We start from the raw sequence: 21,732 nt of genomic DNA on the forward strand, positions 1-21,732 counted from the left end.
GAGAGAGGACAGGAGAGAGGACAGGATAGAGGACAGGAGAGAGGACAGGACAGAGAACATGAGAGAGGACAGGAGAGAGAACATGAGAGAGGACAGGAGAGAGGACAGGAGAGAGGACAGTAGAGAGGATAGGAGAGAGGACAGGAGAGAGGACAGGAGAGAGGACAGGAGAGAGAACAGGAGAGAGAACAGGAGATAGGACAGGAGAAAGAAGAGAGGACAGGAGAGAGGATATGATAGAGGACATGAGAGAGGACAGTAGAGAGGATATGAGAGAGGACAGGAGAGAGGACAGGAGAGAGGACAGGAGAGAGGATAGGCGAGAGGATAGGAGAGAGGACAGGAGAGAGGATAGGAGAGAGGACAGGAGAGAGGACAGGAGAGAGGACAGGAGAGAGGACAGGAGAGAGGACAGGAGAGAGGATAGGAGAGAGGACATGAGAGAGGACAGGAGTGAGGACATGAGAGAGGACAGGAGAGAGAACATGAGAGAGGACAGGGGAAAGGATATGAGAGAGGACAGGAGAGAGGACAGTTGGTGAGAATAATTGGGTGTATGTTACTAGTTGGAGGCTAGGACGATGTCTCCCTGTGATATGATCAGCTTCCCTGAGGGATTCTTGCTGTTGGTGGTGACATATCAAATCAAATCAAATGTATTTATATAGCCCTTCGTACATCAGCTGATATCTCAAAGTGCTGTACAGAAACCCAGCCTAAAACCCCAAACAGCAAGCAATGCAGGTGTAGAAGCACGGTGGCTAGGAAAAACTCCCTTGAAAGGCCAAAACCTAGGAAGAAACCTAGAGAGGAACCAGGCTATGAGGGGTGGCCAGTCCTCTTCTGGCTGTGCCGGGTGGAGATTATAACAGAACATGGCCAAGATGTTCAAATGTTCATAAATGACCAGCATGGTCAAATAATAATAATCACAGCACGCCAGGTGGTCTGGGGACAGCAAGGAGTCATCATGTCAGGTAGTCCTGGGGCATGGTCCTAGGGCTCAAGTCCTCCGAGAGAGAGAAAGAAAGAGAGAAAGAGAGAATTAGAGAGAGCATACTTAAATTCACTCAAGGCACCGGATAGGACAGGAGAAGTACTCCAGATATAACAAACTGACCCTAGCCCCCCGACACATAAACTACTGCAGCATAAATACTGGAGGCTGAGACAGGAGGGGTCAGGAGACACTGTGGCCCCATCCGATGACACCCCCGGACAGGGCCAAACAGGAAGGATATAACCCCACCCACTTTGCCAAAGCACAGCCCCCACACCACTAGAGGGATATCTTCAACCACCAACTTACCATCCTGAGTCAAGGCCGAGTATAGAGCTTAGAGCTTAGATGCCCGTGGGCAGGTTGGCAAGGTTGTTGACTGGCAGCTGGAGGGTCGCCATCACTGGGGGGGGGGGGGGGGGGGGGGGGGAGAGAGGCGATAAAAGGGGGATAATGTTGTAGATAAAGTTGGGGAAAGGGAAAGAAAGAAAGTAGTGGAACTAAAGAGAGATAGAGCGAGCGAGAGAGACACCCACAACAGAGAAAATGCAGAAACATCTGTCAGGAGAGCTGTGAGGGAGCATGTGAATGAAACATCTGTCAGAAGAGCTGTGAGGGAGCATGTGAATGAAACATCTGTCAGAGGAGCTGTGGGGGAGCATGCGAATGAAACATCTGTCAGAAGAGCTGTGAGGGAGCATGCGAATGAAACATCTTTCAGAAGAGCTGTGAGGGAGCATGTGAATGAAACATCTGTCAGAAGAGCTGTGAGGGAGCATGTGAATGAAACATCTGTCAGAAGAGCTGTGAGGGAGCATGTGAATGAAACATCTGTCAGAAGAGCTGTGAGGGAGCATGCGAATGAAACATCTGTCAGAAGAGCTGTGAGGGAGCATGTGAATGAAACATCTGTCAGAAGAGCTGTGAGGGAGCATGTGAATGAAACATCTGTCAGAAGAGCTGTGAGGGAGCATGCGAATGAAACATCTGTCAGAAGAGCTGTGAGGGAGCATGTGAATGAGCATTTGTGTGGATGGGTGCTTTTTAATGAGAGTTTGTGACAGTGGGCGTTTGCCAAGAGTGTTTCTTGGTATTTACGCGTCTCACCTCCACTCTTTCCTGTTCCCCCTGCGGCCCCAGTTGCCTTGACAATGACCTGCTGACCCACAATGCTATCGGCCGTCCCGCTGACAAAGGCCTTGGCAACGCCCTGGGCGACTACATGCCTCCCGCCCATCACCTTGAAGATCCAGAATCTGTCCGATGCTGATGGCCACAAGCTTCATCGCTGCCTGGAGGGCAGAGCCTACAGTGGTACCCAGAACCTGGAGGGCGGAGACTACAGGGGTACCCAGAACCTGGAGGGGGGAAACATGGGAGATGTATTTTAACAGGTCAAAACCATTGCTCTTTGTTACCTTGCTCATTGGCTGTGAACCATATGTGTGTGTGAGTGTATGTTTGTCTGATACCTTGCTGGTTGTGGCCCCAGCCCAGGTGGCCCCTCCTGGCTGTCTCTGTGGCGACATGGAGATCAAGTGACTTCCCTTCACTGCGACCAAACTGCTGGGCTGCCGTTACCGTGGAAACCATCTGCTGCTGCTTGATAATGACCTGCAGAGGAAGAGAGCATAGAGATGGAACATCACAGACAGGACAAACACAGGTAAAAGAAACAGTTTCTATGCATTCTACGTAAGCCAAGTGTGCACACTGATTACTTTAGCTAATAGAAATATTAATTCTACATTCTGTCCCGTTCCAAACAGACTAGAAAAACTACAAATAACCCTGAAACTGTGTTGTAATATTCATTCTACATCCTGTCCCGTTCCAAACAGACTAGAAAAACTAGAAATAACTGGCATCTGCCCTGAAACTGTGTTGTATCGTCTGTGGAGAGAAGATGTGGGAGTGGGTGGATTGTATTACAGGAGTTTGACATGGTCTCTCTCTTTCCATCTGTGTGTGTGTGTGTGATACAAACATGCAGTTATTCTCTCTGCAATGCCTCTCCCATCCCCTCTCAGACTGATGTCCCATTTAAACAGCTTGCCAAGTGGCTGCTCACAGCTGCTGAGGACAGCACCCTGGCAGGGTGGCACACTATTAATAGGTGTGTGTGTATGTGTTGTTACAGGAAGGAAGTGTCTACAGAGACAGGAAGTGACTATGCCACACAGAGACCCATCTGGGAGGAGACAGCCAATCACAGAGACCCATCTGGGAGGAGAGAACATAAAGGACAACATCGTGGCAGTACTGCTGGGTTTGGTCTGACACGAATCTCCTGGAAGCTCACTACTGCTGGGTTTGGTCTGACACGAATCTCCTGGAAGCTCACTACTGCTGGATTTGGTCTGACACGAATCTCCTGGAAGCTAAACACTGCTGGGTTTGGTCTGACACTTCGCTCCTGGAAGCTAAACACTGCTGGGTTTGGTCTGACATGAATCTCCTGGAAGCTAAACACTGCTGGGTTTGGTCTGACACTTCGCTCCTGGAAGCTAAACACTGCTGGGTTTGGTCTGACATGAATCTCCTGGAAGCTAAACACTGCTGGGTTTGGTCTGACACGAATCTCCTGGAAGCTAAACACTGCTGGGTTTGGTCTGACACTTCGCTCCTGGAAGCTAAACACTGTTAGGTCTGAATGAGCTCTATGAAAAGTACTCATGAGAGGTGAAGACAGGGAAAATCAGTCCTGAAGGACATTCAACTTTAAATCAACCCAGTCTGATATACTTCTATAAAGTTCCTACTGTCAAAGAAACCTTTGCACTTGGAAACTACACGTCTTAGTGGCGAAGGACCATTTCAGAATGTGGAGGTTAAGATGCCAGTTCTACTCATAACAAAGACTCTTACTCCACTTAGACACACATACTGACCTTTGAGTGACTTCTGTGTGACCTCTGTGTAACTCACCTTGACCCCTGAGGACAGGAAGCGGTCCGTGTGAACCTTGGGGGCCAGAGAGCGAGTGCCTTGGGCCGTACCGACTGCTTGGCTGTAAGACTTCCTGTAATACGGAAAGACATAGACCATTAATTCATCAATCAATCAATCAAAATATCTGTTGGTCACGGGGTAGAAGCATTGGTTTTAGTTACTCTGTGGGTCACAAGGGCTGCTTTTACAACGTCAGCCCGATTCTGAACTTTTGACACTAATTGATCTTTTGACTAATCAGATCAGATCTTTAGCCAATAATTGGGCAAAAGATCAGAATGGGGCTGCCAGTGTAAATGCAGCCAAATAGATTCAATTCAAAGGCTTTAGGTGGGCTAAATTTACTAAGGTATCGAGTGAAAGAGAGAAACTAAAGTATTTCCTAAGCCAGTGTTGGGATTGCACTATCATATGAGCTAAATTGTCCTAATATATCGTACGTTAAACACCTGTACAGATTTCCTTTCTTTTCACTCAAAATCTTTCTAGCCGCCAGTTCTGGTTTGACCACTGCATAGAGATGGATAGAGGCTACACTTTCCACTAGACGGTGAAGCCCTCTATTGGGTTTTCTATCAAAAAAAGCGTCCAGAGGTGCGCCCTCTATCCATTTTTATGGTCAGCTGTCATGAGCCGTTTCTCCGCTCACTTGAGAACTAAATGAGGAAGTCGAACATCAGGGTCAAGGAAACGCGTGTTAATTGTGTTAATTGACAAAGTAACTCTAATTATACTACCCAGTTTTAAAAAGTAACGTGGTACACTACTAGTTACTGATTATAATAAGTAATCTGATTACGTAACGCTTTACTGGCCTATGCTTTAATAATGTGTTATCTCCAAACACACTGACCTATAATGTGTTACCCCCAAACACACTGGCCTATAATGTGTTACCCCCAAACACACTGACCTATAATGTGCTACCCCCAAACACACTGGCCTATAATGTGTTACCCCCAAACACACTGGCCTATAATGTGTTACCTCCAAACACACTGACCTATAATGTGTTATCTCCAAACACACTGACCTATAATGTGTTACCCCCAAACACACTGGCCTATAATGTGTTACCTCCAAACACACTGGCCTATAATGTGTTACCTCCAAACACACTGGCCTATAATGTGTTATCTCCAAACACACTGACCTATAATGTGTTACCTCCAAACACACTGGCCTATAATGTGTTACCTCCAAACACACTGGCCTATAATGTGTTATCTCCAAACACACTGACCTATAATGTGTTACCTCCAAACACACTGGCCTATAATGTGTTATCTCCAAACACACTGACCTATAATGTGTTACCCCCAAACACACTGGCCTATAATGTGTTACCCCCAAACACACTGACCTATAATGTGCTACCCCCAAACACACTGGCCTATAATGTGTTACCCCCAAACACACTGGCCTATAATGTGTTACCCCCAAACACACTGGCCTATAATGTGTTATCTCCAAACACACTGGCCTATAATGTGTTACCTCCAAACACACTGACCTATAATGTGTTATCTCCAAACACACTGGCCTATAATGTGCTACCCCCAAACACACTGGCCTATAATGTGTTACCCCCAAACACACTGGCCTATAATGTGTTATCTCCAAACACACTGGCCTTTAATGTGTTACCCCCAAACACACTGGCCTTTAATGTGTTACCTCCAAACACACTGGCCTATAATGTGTTATCTCCAAACACACTGGCCTATAATGTGTTACCTCCAAACACACTGGCCTATAATGTGTTATCTCCAAACACACTGGCCTATAATGTGTTATCTCCAAACACACTGGCCTATAATGTGTTACCCCCAAACACACTGGCCTATAATGTGTTATCTCCAAACACACTGGCCTTTAATGTGTTATCTCCAAACACACTGGCCTATAATGTGTTATCTCCAAACACACTGGCCTTTAATGTGTTATCTCCAAACACACTGGCCTATAATGTGTTACCTCCAAACACACTGGCCTATAATGTGTTATCTCCAAACACACTGGCCTTTAATGTGTTATCTCCAAACACACTGGCCTATAATGTGTTATCTCCAAACACACTGGCCTTTAATGTGTTATCTCCAAACACACTGGCCTATAATGTGTTACCTCCAAACACACTGGCCTATAATGTGTTACCTCCAAACACACTGGCCTATAATGTGTTACCTCCAAACACACTGGCCTATAATGTGTTATCTCCAAACACACTGGCCTATAATGTGCTACCCCCAAACACACTGACCTATAATGTGCTACCCCCAAACACACTGGCCTATAATGTGCTACCCCCAAACACACTGGCCTATAATGTGCTACCCCCAAACACACTGGCCTATAATGTGTTACCCCCAAACACACTGACCTATAATGTGTTACCTCCAAACACACTGGCCTATAATGTGCTACCCCCAAACACACTGGCCTATAATGTGTTACCCCCAAACACACTGACCTATAATGTGTTACCCCCAAACACACTGGCCTATAATGTGTTACCCCCAAACACACTGGCCTATAATGTGTTACCTCCAAACACACTGGCCTATAATGTGTTACCCCCAAACACACTGGCCTATAATGTGTTACCCACAAACACACTGACCTATAAGGTGTTACCCCCAAACACACTGACCTATAATGTGTTACCTCCAAACACACTGACCTATAATGTGCTACCCCCAAACACACTGACCTATAATGTGCTACCCCCAAACACACTGGCCTATAATGTGTTACCCCCAAACACACTGGCCTATAATGTGTTACCCCCAAACACACTGGCCTATGCTTTAATAATGTGTTACCCCCAAACACACTGACCTATAATGTGCTACCCCCAAACACACTGGCCTATAATGTGTTACCCCCAAACACACTGGCCTATGCTTTAATAATGTGTTACCCCCAAACACACTGACCTATAATGTGCTACCCCCAAACACACTGACCTATAATGTGCTACCCCCAAACACACTGGCCTATAATGTGTTACCCCCAAACACACTGGCCTATAATGTGTTACCCCCAAACACACTGGCCAATAATGTGTTACCCCCAAACACACTGGCCTATGCTTTAATAATGTGTTACCCCCAAACACACTGGCCAATAATGTGTTACCTCCAAACACACTGACCTATAATGTGCTACCCCCAAACACACTGACCTATAATGTGCTACCCCCAAACACACTGGCCTATAATGTGTTACCCCCAAACACACTGGCCTATAATGTGTTACCCCCAAACACACTGGCCTATGCTTTAATAATGTGTTACCCCCAAACACACTGGCCAATAATGTGTTACCCCCAAACACACTGACCTATAATGTGTTACCCACAAACACACTGCCCTATGCTTTAATAATGTGTTACCCCCAAACACACGGACCAATAATGTGTTACCTCCAAACACACTGGCCTATAATGTGTTACCCAAAAACACACTGGCCTATGCTTTCACCTTCATTTCAGAGGCAAAACATCTCTTTAGTTAGACTGGTGAATCAGCACTAACTCCCACATCAGCATCAACCCTCCAGCATGAAATAACATTAGACACTTTAAACCCCTCTGCCTGCCGGGATCTGCTGAAACTGAGCGTTGGTGGATACATGGTTGTGTGGAAGTGTACAGCACATGACTGGAATGTGAATGTGAACTATAAAGGGCTGAAACACGGCAGAGAGGGAATGTGGTTTCACTGTGTTCCACTTGAGAATGACACTGATACATGGAACGACCAAATGCCAACACACACATTAGTTCTTTAATTGAATTTACAACGAAGCGTAGCCTAGTCAACGAACACACACAAAATCACAGAGGAAAACGAAAACATCCTTTTTGTCCCCACTCTCCTGTAATCTGTCCCTGACACTGAGCCACAGAACAAGGTAGTACAGCTGTAGTTCTGGTCACCATGGAAACCCCTCTTATACCATTGCTATGCTGCTGCCTCACCAACCGTCATGATCTATGAATGGAAGGAGATGGAGAGACAGAAAGAGGGAGAGACTAAGAGAGCGAAAGAGAGAAAAAGAGCAAGAAAGCGAGAGAAAGAGGGAGAGAGAGAGACTAAGAGAGAGAAAGAGAGAGGGATAGAGAAAGAGAGGAAGAATGGCTTTGCCTGTAAGGACGCAAGTGTAGGCGTCTTCACGATAACAGAGGAGAAGCCGTAAGGGTTCAGGGTTTGGAGAGTTAGAGAACACTAGTCAACTGTTGTACAGTAGTACGAAGGGCAGTTATCAGTAAGGGAGGAGAGGAGAGGATAAGAGGAGAAAGGAGAGGAGAGGACAAGAGGAGAGGAGGGCAGTTATTAGTAAGGGAGGAGAGGAGAGGACAAGAGGACAGAGGAGAGGAAAGGAGGGCAGTTATAAGTAAGGGAGGAGAGGATAAGAGGAGAAAGGAGAGGAGAGGACAAGAGGAGAGGACAAGAGGAGAGAGGAGAGGGGAGGACAAGAGGAGAGAGGAGAGGGGAGGACAAGAGGAGAGAGGAGAGGAGAGGACAAGAGGAGAGAGGAGAGGACAAGAGGAGAGAGGAGAGGAGAGGACAAGAGGAGAGAGGAGAGGAGAGGACAAGAGGAGAGAGGAGAGGAGGGCAGTTATTAGTAAGGGAGGAGAGGACAAGAGAAGAGAGGAGAGGAAAGGAGAGGACAAGAGAGAAGAGAGGAGAGAACAAGAGAGGAGAGGTCAAGAGGAGAGGACAAGAGGAGAGGAGGGCAGTTACCAGTAAGGGAGGAAAGGAGAGATAGCCTGGAGACAAGATGTGGTGTGTGTAACCGAGATAGAGATAGCCTGGAAGAGTATAGAACAATGCCTCGTCTCATCTTCCTGGCATTTGGGAAACTAAGCCGGGTTGGAAGTAAAACAACATCCCGTTCAGATAACTAGGAGATGGACAAAGGTGGCTTATGGGAAGGGTAGAAATGACCGACTATGCATTTTTTAGGGCCTATATAAGATCTCTGTTTTTTCATTATCAGTTAAGTACCCGGCAACACACTTTGGAGTGTGGAGTCGACGATTTCATTATCAGTTAAGTACCCGGCAACACACTTTGGAGTGTGGGGTCGACGATTTCATTATTGCAATAATGAATCGATGTTAAATAAAGAGGATTGCTTGATTAATTGTCCAAATCTCTCTCCGTACTAAAATTCCCATGACAGAGTGCACTAGATTCAGCCTTGAGGTGTAGCAGACATTGGTCTGTGGAAGAGGAGTGTTGGCAATACAGTGGCTGAGAGGAGTCTAAAACAGCATTATCAGGTGCTGTGTGGGAGGCACAGAGTCCACAGCACAGTCTCTTATAGTTCTGCAGGAACTGACCCAAAAGGAGAGGATAACTCCCTATGGACAAGCAGAGAGCTCAGTATAGAAGTTGCACTTAGGCTCAGATCTAGGATCAGATTACCCCACCTAAATCCTAACTCTCACCATTAGTGGGAAAACAAACTGGTCATAGCTCAGTGTTTAGAAGGACTTCATTCTAGTCAGAGCGGGGCAGTAGCGTACCTGTGGAGGCAGTGAAGGAGGTTATTGCCATCCCGATGACCTATCGGGGCTTGTCGTTGATTATGTAAGGGTTTTAGAGTACGGAGGGTCCCTGTTCAGTGTGTACAGGGGTGGAGGTGAGGGTTTGGGGGAGGGAAGAGTGGCTGGGTGTGGAGATGGGTGAACCTTTGGGACCAAAACAAATCACAAACACGCTGCTCATTGTAAAGATATTCTTTATAAAGGCTCGCACACGACGCACCAAACTGACAACATTTTTCAGGCTATTGTCAACGTAAAATCGGTGCACACTCGGTTCGCAAATTACGTTCAGAGGTGCTAAGTACTCTCGGCCAGCAAACGTTATTGACGTGTCTTAGCCCTGAAATATTTATTTTTCTAAAGCTCTGAATCCTCGCAAATACAGGCCATGAACAATCACAAGTTGTGCTTTAGTTTCAACAGCCAATGTATCTAAAGATTTCCCCTTAGGCATTTGTGTGCCTCAATTTAGAAATTGAACCCCATTTCAATCTCAGTGTTTATAAACTGAGATTGACTGGTAATTTCTTCTGTTTCCTTTGAATAAGAAAACAAATGACATGAATGAAATACACTGACTGACTACTATAACAAAAATCAAAATAAAACTACTGAATCATTCAACAGTTCCACCCCTTATCTACCACCCTTCCTCCATCCGCTCCAATACCAACAAATCCTATTGGTAGATAGCTACCTGACACAATCTTACAGCTCATTGTGATTGGCTGAAGGGATATCCCAGGGGAACCGGAGGGGCTGGGTGCCTGACCCTGTGGGACAATCTTACAGCTGGCCGTGATTGGCTGGAAGGCCGAGTTGCCATAGGAACCCAACACAATCTTCTCTGTGACTTTAGGCCGGGATGGAGTGCGTTCCGAGGCTGAAGGAAGCGCACTGTACCCCACGGACCTATCCGCTTTGATGGACAGACCTGGACGGGAAGAGAGGAGAGAGAGAAAGAGAGAGAGAAGATAATAACCATTAAAATCCACTCTGGGCATCTACAATATAATTACCTTCATCCTGGCACAAAGAGATAGGGGGAGAGAGAGGTGGGATAGAGAGAGAGAGAGAGAGAGAGAAGATAGAGAGAGACGGGGATGAGATACGGTTTCTCAGTCCAGACTCATCAATCATTCACTATAGGCCTGCAGAGGAAAGGATTAGAAATGTAAAAAAAGAGAGGTAAAAAATAACAGTACTTGGGCTGGTCGTGATTCACTGACTAGGAGATGAAAGTGACATCATTCCAATGCAGTTACAGCTACTTGTTTCGCAGTTCACGTCAAGGACTCAATTGAAAATGTTTGTATATTCTATGGTGTGCTGTTACGCTCAATGTCTCAGTCACAACTCTATCTGATAGAACTTGACTCAATAGAACCCCCCCAGGCATAGAAACAGAATGACAGCCATATTGAATTAACCCATGAGTGCACTTCAAATGGCAGTGGTCCGAGGGCTTATCCTGTTCTAGTAATTATATATCTATGACCCCCATGTATCTCACCTTTCTCTGCGATGGTTGCACTGTGAGAGAGGGGAAAGCTGCAGCGGCCAAAGACAGACAGTCCTATTTCGACATAACTTGAAAGGCCGGCTAATAAGCTGAAGATTACCATCCCAACCGTGAAGCACGGGGGTGGCAGCATCATGTTGTGGGGGTGATTTGGAGGGACTGCAGCAGAGGGACTGGTGCACTTCACAAAATAGATCAGCATCATGAGGACACCTTCTATCTCAGGGCCATCAGACTGTTAAACAGCCACCACTAACATTGAGTGGCTGCTGCCAACATACTGACTCAACTCAACTCAGCCACTTTAATAATGGAAATTGATGGAATTGATGTAAGAAATGTATGACTAGCCACTTTAAACAATGCCACTTTATGTTTATATACCCTACATTACTCATCTCATATGTATATGTATATACTGTACTCGATACCATCTACTGCATCTTGCCTATGCCGTTCTGTACCATCACTCATTCATATATCTTTATGTACATATTCTTTATCCCTTTATACTTGTGTGTATAAGGTAGTAGTTGTGGAATTGTTAAGTTAGATTACTCGTTGGTTATTACTGCATTGTCGGAACTAGAAGCACAAGCATTTCGCTACACTCGCATTAACATCTGCTAACCATGTGTATGTGACCATTAACATCTGCTAACCATGTGTACAGTATGTGACAAATACATTTTATTTGAGGAAGTAAAATGATGTGGATATGTTGAAGCAACATCCCAAGACTGTCACGTTCTGACCTTAGTTCTTTTATTATGTCTTTGTTTTAGTATGGTCAGGGCGTGAGTTGGGTGGGTAGTCTGTGTTCTTTTATTATGTCTTTGTTTTAGTATGGTCAGGGCGTGAGTTGGGTGGGTAGTCTATGTTCCTTTTTCTATGATTTGTTATTTCTGTGTTTGGCCTGGGATGGTTCTCAATCAGAGGCATTTGTCAATCGTTGTCCCTGATTGAGAACAATATTTAGGGAGCCTGTTTTCTATTGTGTTTCGTGGGTGATAATTTTCTGTTTTCTGTTGTGTGTCTGCACCAGCCAGAACTGTTTTCGGTTGTCGGTTTATTGTTTTTGTTCAGTGTTGAAGTTCTTTATTAAAAGATATGGACACATACCACGCTGCACCTTGGTCCTCCTCTTCTTCTACCGACGACGGACGTTACAAAGACATCAAACAGGAAGTTAAAGTTTGGTCACAAATGGGTCTTCCAAATGGACAATGACCCCAAGCATACATCCAACATTGTGGCAAAATGGCTTAAGGACAACAAAGTCAAGGTATTGGAGTGGCCATCACAAAGCCCTCACCTCAATCCCATAGAAGATTTGTGGGCAGAACTGAAAAAGCGTGTGTGAGCAAGGAGGCCTACAAACCTGAACCAGTTACACCAGCTTTGTCAGGAGGAATGGGACAAAATTCACCCAACTTATTGTGGGAAGCTTGTGGAAGGCTACCCGAAACATTTGACCCAGGTTAAACAATTTAAAGGCAATGCTACCAAATACTAACTGAGTGTGTGTAAACTTCTGACCCCCTGGGAATGTGACGAAATAAATAAATGCTGAAATAAATCTCTACTATTATTCTGACATTTCATGTTCTTAAAATGAAGTGGTGATCCTAACTGACCTAAGACAGAGAATTATTACTAGGATTAAATGTCAGGAATTATGAAAAACTGAGTTTAAATGTATTTGGCTAAGGTATATGTAAACTTCTGACTTTAACTGCGTGTGTGTGTGCATATATACAGTGCCTTTGGAAAGTATTCAGACCCCTTTACTTTTTTCACATTTTGTTACATTACAGCCTTATAAATAAAATCCTTAGTAATCTACACACAAACCCCATAATGGCAAAAGCGAAAATAGCCTTTTAGAAATACCTTATTTACATAAGTATTCAGACCCTTTGCTATGGGATTCAATATTAAGCTCAGGTGCATCCTGTTTCCATTGATCATCCTTGAGACGTTTCTACAACTTGATTGGAGTCCACCTGTGGTAAATTCAATTGATTTGGAAAGGCACACACCTGTCTATATAAGATCCCACAGTTGACAGTGCACGTCAGAGCAAAAACCAAGCCATGAGGTCGAAGGAATTGTCCACAGAGCTCAGAGACAGGATTGTGTCGAGGTACAGATCTGAGGAAGGGTACCAAAAGATGTCTGCAGCAATGAAGGTCCCCAAGAACACAGTGGCCTCCATCATTCTTAAATGTAAGAAGTTTGGAACCACCAAGACTCTTCCTAGAGCTGGCCACCCGGCCAAACTGAGCAATCGGGGGAGAAGGGCCTTGTTCAGGGAGGTGACAAAGAACCCAACGGTCACTCTGACAGAGCTCCAGAGTTCCTCTGTGGAGATGGGAGAACCTTCCAGAAGGACAACCATCTCTGCAGCACTCCAACAATCAGGCACATGACAACCCACTTGGAATTTGCTAAAAGGCACCTAAAGATTCTCAAACCATGAGAAATAAGTTTCTCTGGTCTGATGAAACCATTGAACTCTTTGGCTTCAATGCCAAGCAACACGTCTGGAGGAAACCTGGCACCATCACTACAGTGAAGCATGGTGGTGGCAGCATCATGATGTGGGGATGTTTTTCAACGGCAGGGACTGGGAGACTAGTCAGGACCGAGGCAAAGCTGAACGGAGCAAAGTACAGAGAGATCCTTGATGAAAATCTGCTACAGAGCGCTCAGGACCTCAGACTGGGGTGAAGGTTCACCTTCCAACAGGACAATGACCCAAAGCACACAGCCAAGACAACGCAGGAGTGGCTTCGGGACAAGTCTCTGAATGTTCTTGTGTGGCCCAGCCAGAGCCCGGACTTGAACCCGATCAAACATCTCTGGAGAGACCTGAAAATACCTGTGCAGCAACGCTCCCAATCCAACCTGACAGAACTTGAGAAGATCTGCAGAGAAGAATGGGAGAAACTCCCCAAATACAGGTGTGCCAAGCTTGTAGTGTCAAACCCAAGAAGACTCAATGTTGTAATCGCTGCCAAAGGTGCTTCAACAAAGTAAAGGGTTTGAATACTTAGGTAAATGTCATATTTCAGTTTTTATTTTTTTATAAATTGGCAAACTTTTTTTTTTTAACTACTTCGTCAATATGGGATATTGTGTGTAGATTGATGAAGGGAAAAAAATATGTAATACATTTTATAATAAGGCTGTAACATAACAAAATGTGGAAAAAGTCTAGGGGTCTGAATACTTTCCCGAAGGCACTGTGTGTGTGTGTGTATGTATATATATATATATAGTACCAGTCAAAAGTTTGGACACACCTACTTATTCAAGGGTTTTTCTTTATTTCTACATTGTAGAATAATAGTGAAGACATCACAAATATTAAATAACACATATGGAATCATGTAGTAATCAAAAAAGTGTTAAACAAATCAAAATCAATTTTAGATTTGTCAAAGTAGCCACAGCTTTGCACACTCATGGAATTATCTCAACTAGCTTCACCTGGAATGCTTTTCCAACAGTCATATGAGCACTTGTTGGCTGCTTTTCCTTCACTCTGCGGTCCAACTCATCCCAAACCATCTCAATTCGGTTGAGGTCAGGTGATTGTGGAGGCCAGGTCATCTGATGCAGCAATCCATCATTCTCATTAGCCCTTACACAGCTTGGATGTGTGTTGGGTCATTGTCCTGTTGAAAAACAAATGATGGTCCCAGTAAGCGCAAACCAGATGGGATGGCGTATCGCTGCAGAATGCTGTGGTAGCCATGCTGGTTAAGTGTGCCTTGAATTCTAAATAAATCACAGACAGGGTCACCAGCAAAGCACCCCCACACCATCACACCTCCTCATCCACGCTTCATGGTAGGAACCACACATGCAGATATCATCTGTTCACCTACTCTGCGTCTCACAAAGACATGGCAGTTGGAACCAAAAATCTAAACTTTCATCAGACCAAAGGACAGATTTCCACCGGTCTAATGTCTCTTCTTATTATTGGTGTCCTTTAGTAGTGGTTTCTTTGCAGCAATTCGACCATGAAGGCATGATTCACGCAGTCTCCATTGAACAGTTGATGTTGAGATGTGTCTGTTACTTGAACTCTGTGAAGCATTTATTTGGGCTGCAATTTCTGAGGCTGGTAACTCTAATGAACTTATCCTCTGCAGCTGAGGTAACTCTTTCCTGTGCTGGTCCTCATGAGAGCCAGTTTCATCATAGCGCTTGATGGTTTTTGAGACTGCAAAAATTGACTGACCTTCATGTCTTACAAGTAATGATGGGCTGTTGTTTCTCTTTGCTTATTTTAGCTGTTCTTGCCATAATATGGACTTGATATTTTACCATATTGGGCTATCTTCTGTACCTTGTCACAACACAACTGATTGGCTCAAATGCATTAAGCAGGAAAGAAAATCTACAAATTGACTTAACAAAACACACCTGTTAATTGAAATGCATTCCAGGTGACTACTTCATGAAGCTGGTTGAGAGAATGCCAAGAGTGTGCAAAGCTGTCATTAAGGCAAAGGGTGGCTACTTTGAAGAATCTCAAATTAAAAATATATTTTGATTTGTTTAACACTTTTTTGGTTACTACATGATCCAATATGTGTTATTTCATAGTTTTGATTTCTTCATTGTACAATGTATAAAATAGTACAAAATAAAAAATTTAAAAATAACAAAACTTGAATGAGTAGGTGTGTCCAAACTTTTGACTGGTACTGTGTATTTATACGAGGAATATTAGCTGGTGGGAGAAATGCAATAAAGGGTAATCCTCGGTTCTCCCCACGCCCAACGATTATGTTCACAATGTGCTTGTATTCTGTCAGAATGCCCAGTGTTAGAAAGAATCCAATCAAATTCATGAATCACGATTTCCAATCAGTCTAATTTGCATAAACATTGTGATTGAACGATAGCTGTGAGGGTTATCAAATCAGGATCAAATCCTCTGATCTCCTCGAGCTCATTAACGATATAATGTTCATATTTGAAGACTGCCAAAAGGTAAGTCCCTTCGGCAATGACAAGGGGAGGCAAAGAGTGTAATGTTAGCTGCAGAGACTGGTACCCAGGCTACCTTAGATGTGTCAGAATCAGAAAATGATTTAGCTATGTCTCTGTGGGGTTCAGTTAGTTTGAATCCTCCACTCAGTCAGCCAGTCAGTCAGTCGGTCAGTCGGTCAGATGGTCGGTCAGTCAGCCTGTCAGTTAGTCAACCAGCCAGCCAGTCACTCAGTCAACCAATCAGTCTGCCCGTCAGTGCATCTGGGTTATTGAGAGCCTTGTGTGTCTGGTCAGCTAAAAACAGCCAGAGGGCTGAGGATCAGAAAACCCCTGTGTCTGATCCTCTGATTCACTATGGGGATTCTAAAGCAGGATCAACCTCTATGTGGTGTCAGGGCTCTAAGGCTGAGGTATTCTGAGGTATTAGATATTTGTCTTTCTGAGTGGTTACACTGTCTGTAGGTGAAGGGTGTGTCAGCACGGTTTAGTCATATTGACTTCTGGTCTGACTCAAACTGCTCACACAGGTCACAGGACTAAAGTGTGTGTCAGCGGGATCTGTAGAAGTTGCCCTTAGGCACAGCAGGTCTAGGATTAACTTTCCCACCCCAAATCATAACCTTTAACCATTAGTGTGGAAAAGGACACGCTGGTCTTAGATCAGTGTCTCTAGGGACTAGTGGTGCGTGGGTCAGCTGTTTGTTCACCCGCACCTGCTAATAACCCAACTGCCGACTATGTTATCAAGTGAATATCTGAGGTCCACACCCAATCCTAACCCACTAATATAGAAAATGCCCTGCAGGCTACAATCAGAGACGGCAGAACTATTTTTTGGCAGGGGGTGCAGGATTTTCTTTTGCCTGCTTAAGATGTTTCTGCTTATAATTTCAGACATTTTGATAGGCTATTTGTTAGTCAACTTGTCTATAATTAGATACATGTAGCTCTTTTCTGTCATTATATGTTTCCCTAGAGGTGTAAATAAACCCTTGCTCACCAGAATAATGTCATAAATCAATAGACTGAATGCTTCAATCTAGCTGACATCGGTAAAGCTCATCTCTGCTTCTTTCTCGGTGCAAAGACGTTTAGGGACCGGGGAGAAAATACAATAACCCCCCCCCCCAAAAAAAACGGAAATTATTTTCTGTGCACAATTTCCAAATGACATTAGTTTAACAGGTTGTATGGAAATAGTAAGATGTGAAAACGACCCAACATGTTTCTGATAAGATTTCAGTTGGGCTTGGAAGCATATTTTATGTGATTGAAATACTATCAGCTTTTATGATGCTGATAAAGACAGCACCTCTAAAGACAATATATAACTGTGCATTAGCATTCTCTCAAGATGCTGGAATAAATAAATCATATTTCTACACTCCTGGTCCTGAGTCAAAATGTAGCCTACATTTGGTGCATCATTTTACTGCAATAAATGCTTAATTCTGCAGGAGTTATTATTAAGGCTGTGTGAGAGGTTATAGACCTACAGTCAGTGTCCAGATTTCAGTTTCCATTTAACCCGTCTAAACAGTAGGCTACAGTTCCCTATTTGAAGTCCCTGTCTTGCTCCTCATGATAATCACATTTAACAAAGCCGAAACTGCTATCATGCTCTTTTACCATTTCACCAAATATTTCCCAAACATGACTTGTCTGTCCCTCCCTTCTCTTTATTTTCAACCCTCCATTTCGCAGCTTTCCTTTTATTGAATTAAACTCCGACATTGTGCATCCGTGGATTGACATGAACGTTTTCTGCCCGTTTCCAAAAGTATTTGGCGAGTGGCGTGTAGGCAGGCTATTTGACGCGCGTACAGTTAGGCATTAATGCCAGATAGCCTAAAATAATGAAAGAAAAACCTCAATGTAAATATAAATCGCAAAATAATAGATTCATGGATTTTCTTTGCTTCCTCCACACAATATTTAATTACCCTAAACCCGTCCGGACTGCGGCTATAACCACGGGGACGGCGGGTTATGAGTCAACCCGAGCGTCAATACTGAGACAACTTAACCGACCTAACTACTGTGTGCTGTCTGAAGAGTCTTTGGTGTCTCACGTCCACATGAGGGTGCTATTACTCCATGACATTTCAGTTTGTGATGGGAGCGTGCAAGCAGTCTAACCAATGGGGTCTGAGGTTGGGTGTCTGTAAAGCACTTTATGACAACTGCTGTTGTAAAAATGTCTTAATAAAAAATAAAAACATTTGATTGGTTGAATTTGATTGCAACAGTTTCTGTACTAGCTTGGCCTACATCCTTGGCTGACCAAACAAAAGTTGCTCAGAAAACTTTTGTTGACCTGTAATATCAAACGAAATGGTGTAACCAGGGGCAACACTAAATAGATGATAGTTTATCAGATGAAAACAGAGTCTTAACCTTCCTGCTGTTGCAGGAGGCCTGCATACAAAAAGCAACACTTCCTGCTGTTGCATGAGGCCTGCATACAAAAAGCAACACTTCCTGCTGTTGCATGAGGCCTGCATACAAAAAGCAACACTTCCTGCTGTTGCCTGAGGCCTGCATACAAAAGCAACACCCCCAGTGATCAATTCAATAACAAGACGCGCCCTATCGCTATAAAATACTGTCACACGCAATCACATTAACATCAGAACACACACAGTACACATACGCATGCTCACACCCACACACACATACACACATGCATGCTCACACACACGCACACCTGACTTCCAGTGGGCCATTGGGCTTGTAGCTGGGGTTGCAGGAAGAACCAGACTTTCTTGACAAAGTGGTCGATGCTGGGCTCTCTTCTGGAGCCTCTGACATACACCATCCTCTTATGGGTGGACTGGTCATTCTCCTCCCGGTTATCAGGGAGAATATACCTGTGAGATATAAGGGAATGGTTTCTATTTGCATAACACTAAATAGCAGCAATAGCAACTAAGGCTGAATTATTTGATACTGGGAGAGAGGGAGAGAGGAGAGAGAGAGGGGCGAGAGGAAGAGAGGGGAGAAATGTTTGTTATCTTCTGAATGACAGATGGAGGGAGGGAGCTGCCTCGCAGGGGGATAAATATGGAGCTGCCTCACAGGGGGAGAAATATGGAGCTGCCTCTCAGGGGAAGAGTTAGGGAGCTGCCTTGTAGGGGGAGAGTTAGGGAGCTGCCTCACAGGGGGAGAAATATGGAGCTGCCTCGCAGGGGGAGAGGTAGGGAGCTGCCTCGCAGGGGGAGAGGTAGGGAGCTGCCTCGCAGGGGGAGAGTTAGGGAGCTGACTCACAGGGGGAGAAATATGGAGCTGCCTCGCAGGGGGAGAGTTAGGGAGCTGCCTCACAGGGGAAGAAATATGGAGCTGCCTCACAGGGGGAGAGTTAGAGAGCTGCCTCGCAGGGGGAGAAATATGGATCTGCCTCGCAGGGGGAGAAATATGGATCTGCCTCGCAGGGGGAGAAATATGGAGCGGCTTCGCAGGGGGAGAGTTAGGGAGCTGCCTCGCAGGGGGAGAAATATGGATCTGCCTCGCAGGGGGAGAAATATGGAGTGGCTTCGCAGGGGGAGAGTTAGGGAGCTGCCTCGCAGGGGGGAGATAGAAAGACACTCTCTCTCGTTAATGGGATCCCAGAGAAACAGGGCACTTAAACCTTTCATCTCTCTCTCCTCCAGCGAAACAGGGCACTTAAACCTTTCAACACTTAAAAAGAGTACCGGTAAAGCAATTCCAAATATATTTCATAGGCCATGGTAGTACATGATAAAGCTTTTTAGACAGGGAGTCTAGTTACTTTGTGAAGTCAGTTGACAGAAGTAGTAATTACTGTTTTATGTCACTGTTATGACACCTTATGACAGAGGTCATAGCCTTGTTGTTGTGTTCTGGTATAGTGTCTCCCTGTAACCCCTAAACAGGCTTGAGATCCAGGGGGAAAACATGTCAGTGATCAGGACACAGAGGCTCTTAATGTGCTGTATCAAGATTGGGCTTGCATAACATGCACCCAGTGACCCAACTGCTCACTGTAACGTGAGGGAACAAAAACAAGGTGTGCTGACTAAATGCTTACAGTACTGAGAAACTCAACTCTATACCAAAGGCTTGCAACACACTTCTGTTGTTCATATCTCCCTGTGTCTGTCACAAAGGACTAGATACATTGTGAAAGGGTTTAGAAAGCTCACTGTGCCACAAAAAAATTATGGGAACCACTAGCTTTGTTTCCATCAACTTGTCCAGTGATTTTTTTGTCGACATTTAGAACGTTTGCATAGTAAACAGATGTGATTGTCTGTCTGCTAGGGTAAGTTTCCAAAAATAGAATGCAATAATTGACTTGGCATATTCGAATAATTCTCATGTGCCAAACGTATCGCCACAGTCATTGCCATGGTAAAACTTGCAAGCAGTAGGCATTTATAATGACATGTGGAGTGGAGCTTATAGTTGCGTGATTAGCCTACATCACGTGCCCCGCGTACCTTCAAAAGTATTTGGCAATCATCATTTATTAGAAAAACACCGTTTCCACCATCATTTATTAGAAAAACACCGTTTCCACCATCATTTGTCGCAATAAAGAAAGTTAGACAAAAGAAAAATCCACCGTTGTCGAACAGATAAAAATGTGGCGATCTTTAGAAAATGTCTTCTATATGTGCCTTTTCTAATATGCATGTCTCAACAACAAAAAATGGTGACATCGCTTTTGTCGAATAAACCTGGGTCAATTGAAACATGCTTATTATCTTGAAAAGCTCTCAGATGCTACTGAGTAAAAAACTGGAAAACTCATTGATAATATTAGCTTTTTGACTTGTGTGTGTCACAATAGTCTACAGTGCCTCCCTCTCCTGGTCTCCTTTACTGACCTGAAAACACAGGAGAGGTGGAGGCAATTTACTCTCATCTGGCCCAGTCTTTCAGATCAGTACGGATGAAGGAAAGAAGACGAGGAGTGAAAGCCACATCAGCCTATTGAGAACTCCTCACTCCACTCACCTTCCTTGTGTTGCAGCCCGGCCTGCCCCCCTGGTGATCTAAGGCTTGTGTGCAGCTAGCTGCTCGTTTTTAAAAAACTCAGTAGTGAGTGTTGCAACAGACAATTTTTACACGCTATGCGCTCCAGCACTCAGCGGTCCCGTTCTGTAAGCTTGTGTGGCCTTCCACTTCATGGCTGAACCGTGGTTACTGCTAGATGTTTCCACTTTACAACACTTACAGTTGACCAGGGCAGCTCTAGCAGGGCAGAAATTTGACGAACTGACTTGTTGGAAATGTGGCATTCTATGACAGTCACTGAGCTCTTCAGTAAGGCCATTCTACTGCCAATGTTTGTCTGTGGAGATTGCATGGCTGTGTGGTCGATTTTATACACCTGTCAGCAATGGGTGTGGCTGAAATAGCCAAATCCACTAATTTGAAGGGGTGTCCACATACTTTTAGTGTATATATATTTGCATTTACACCCCCTTTGTTTTTACACTGCTGCTACTCACTGTTTATTATCTATGCTTAGTCACTTTACCCCTACCTACATGTACAAATTACCTCGACTAACTTGTAACCCAGCACATTGACTTGGTACCAGTACCCCCTCTATATAGCCTCATTATTGTTATTTTATTGTTACTTTTTTAATTTTGTCATACTTTAGTAAAAGTAAAGATACCTTAATAGAAAATTATTCAAGTAAAAGTGAAAGTC

General features: G+C 44.4%; 1 pseudogene; it reads right to left on the reverse strand.

The window, feature by feature from the left end:
- Positions 1–562: 562 nt before the first annotated feature.
- LOC139386781 (YEATS domain-containing protein 2-like) lies at positions 563–21,050 on the reverse strand (annotated as a pseudogene).
- Between the last annotated feature and the right edge of the window lie 682 nt (positions 21,051–21,732).

Source organism: Oncorhynchus clarkii, chromosome 28, assembly GCF_045791955.1.
Source record: "Oncorhynchus clarkii lewisi isolate Uvic-CL-2024 chromosome 28, UVic_Ocla_1.0, whole genome shotgun sequence".
In the NCBI taxonomy this organism is placed as follows: domain Eukaryota; kingdom Metazoa; phylum Chordata; class Actinopteri; order Salmoniformes; family Salmonidae; genus Oncorhynchus; species Oncorhynchus clarkii.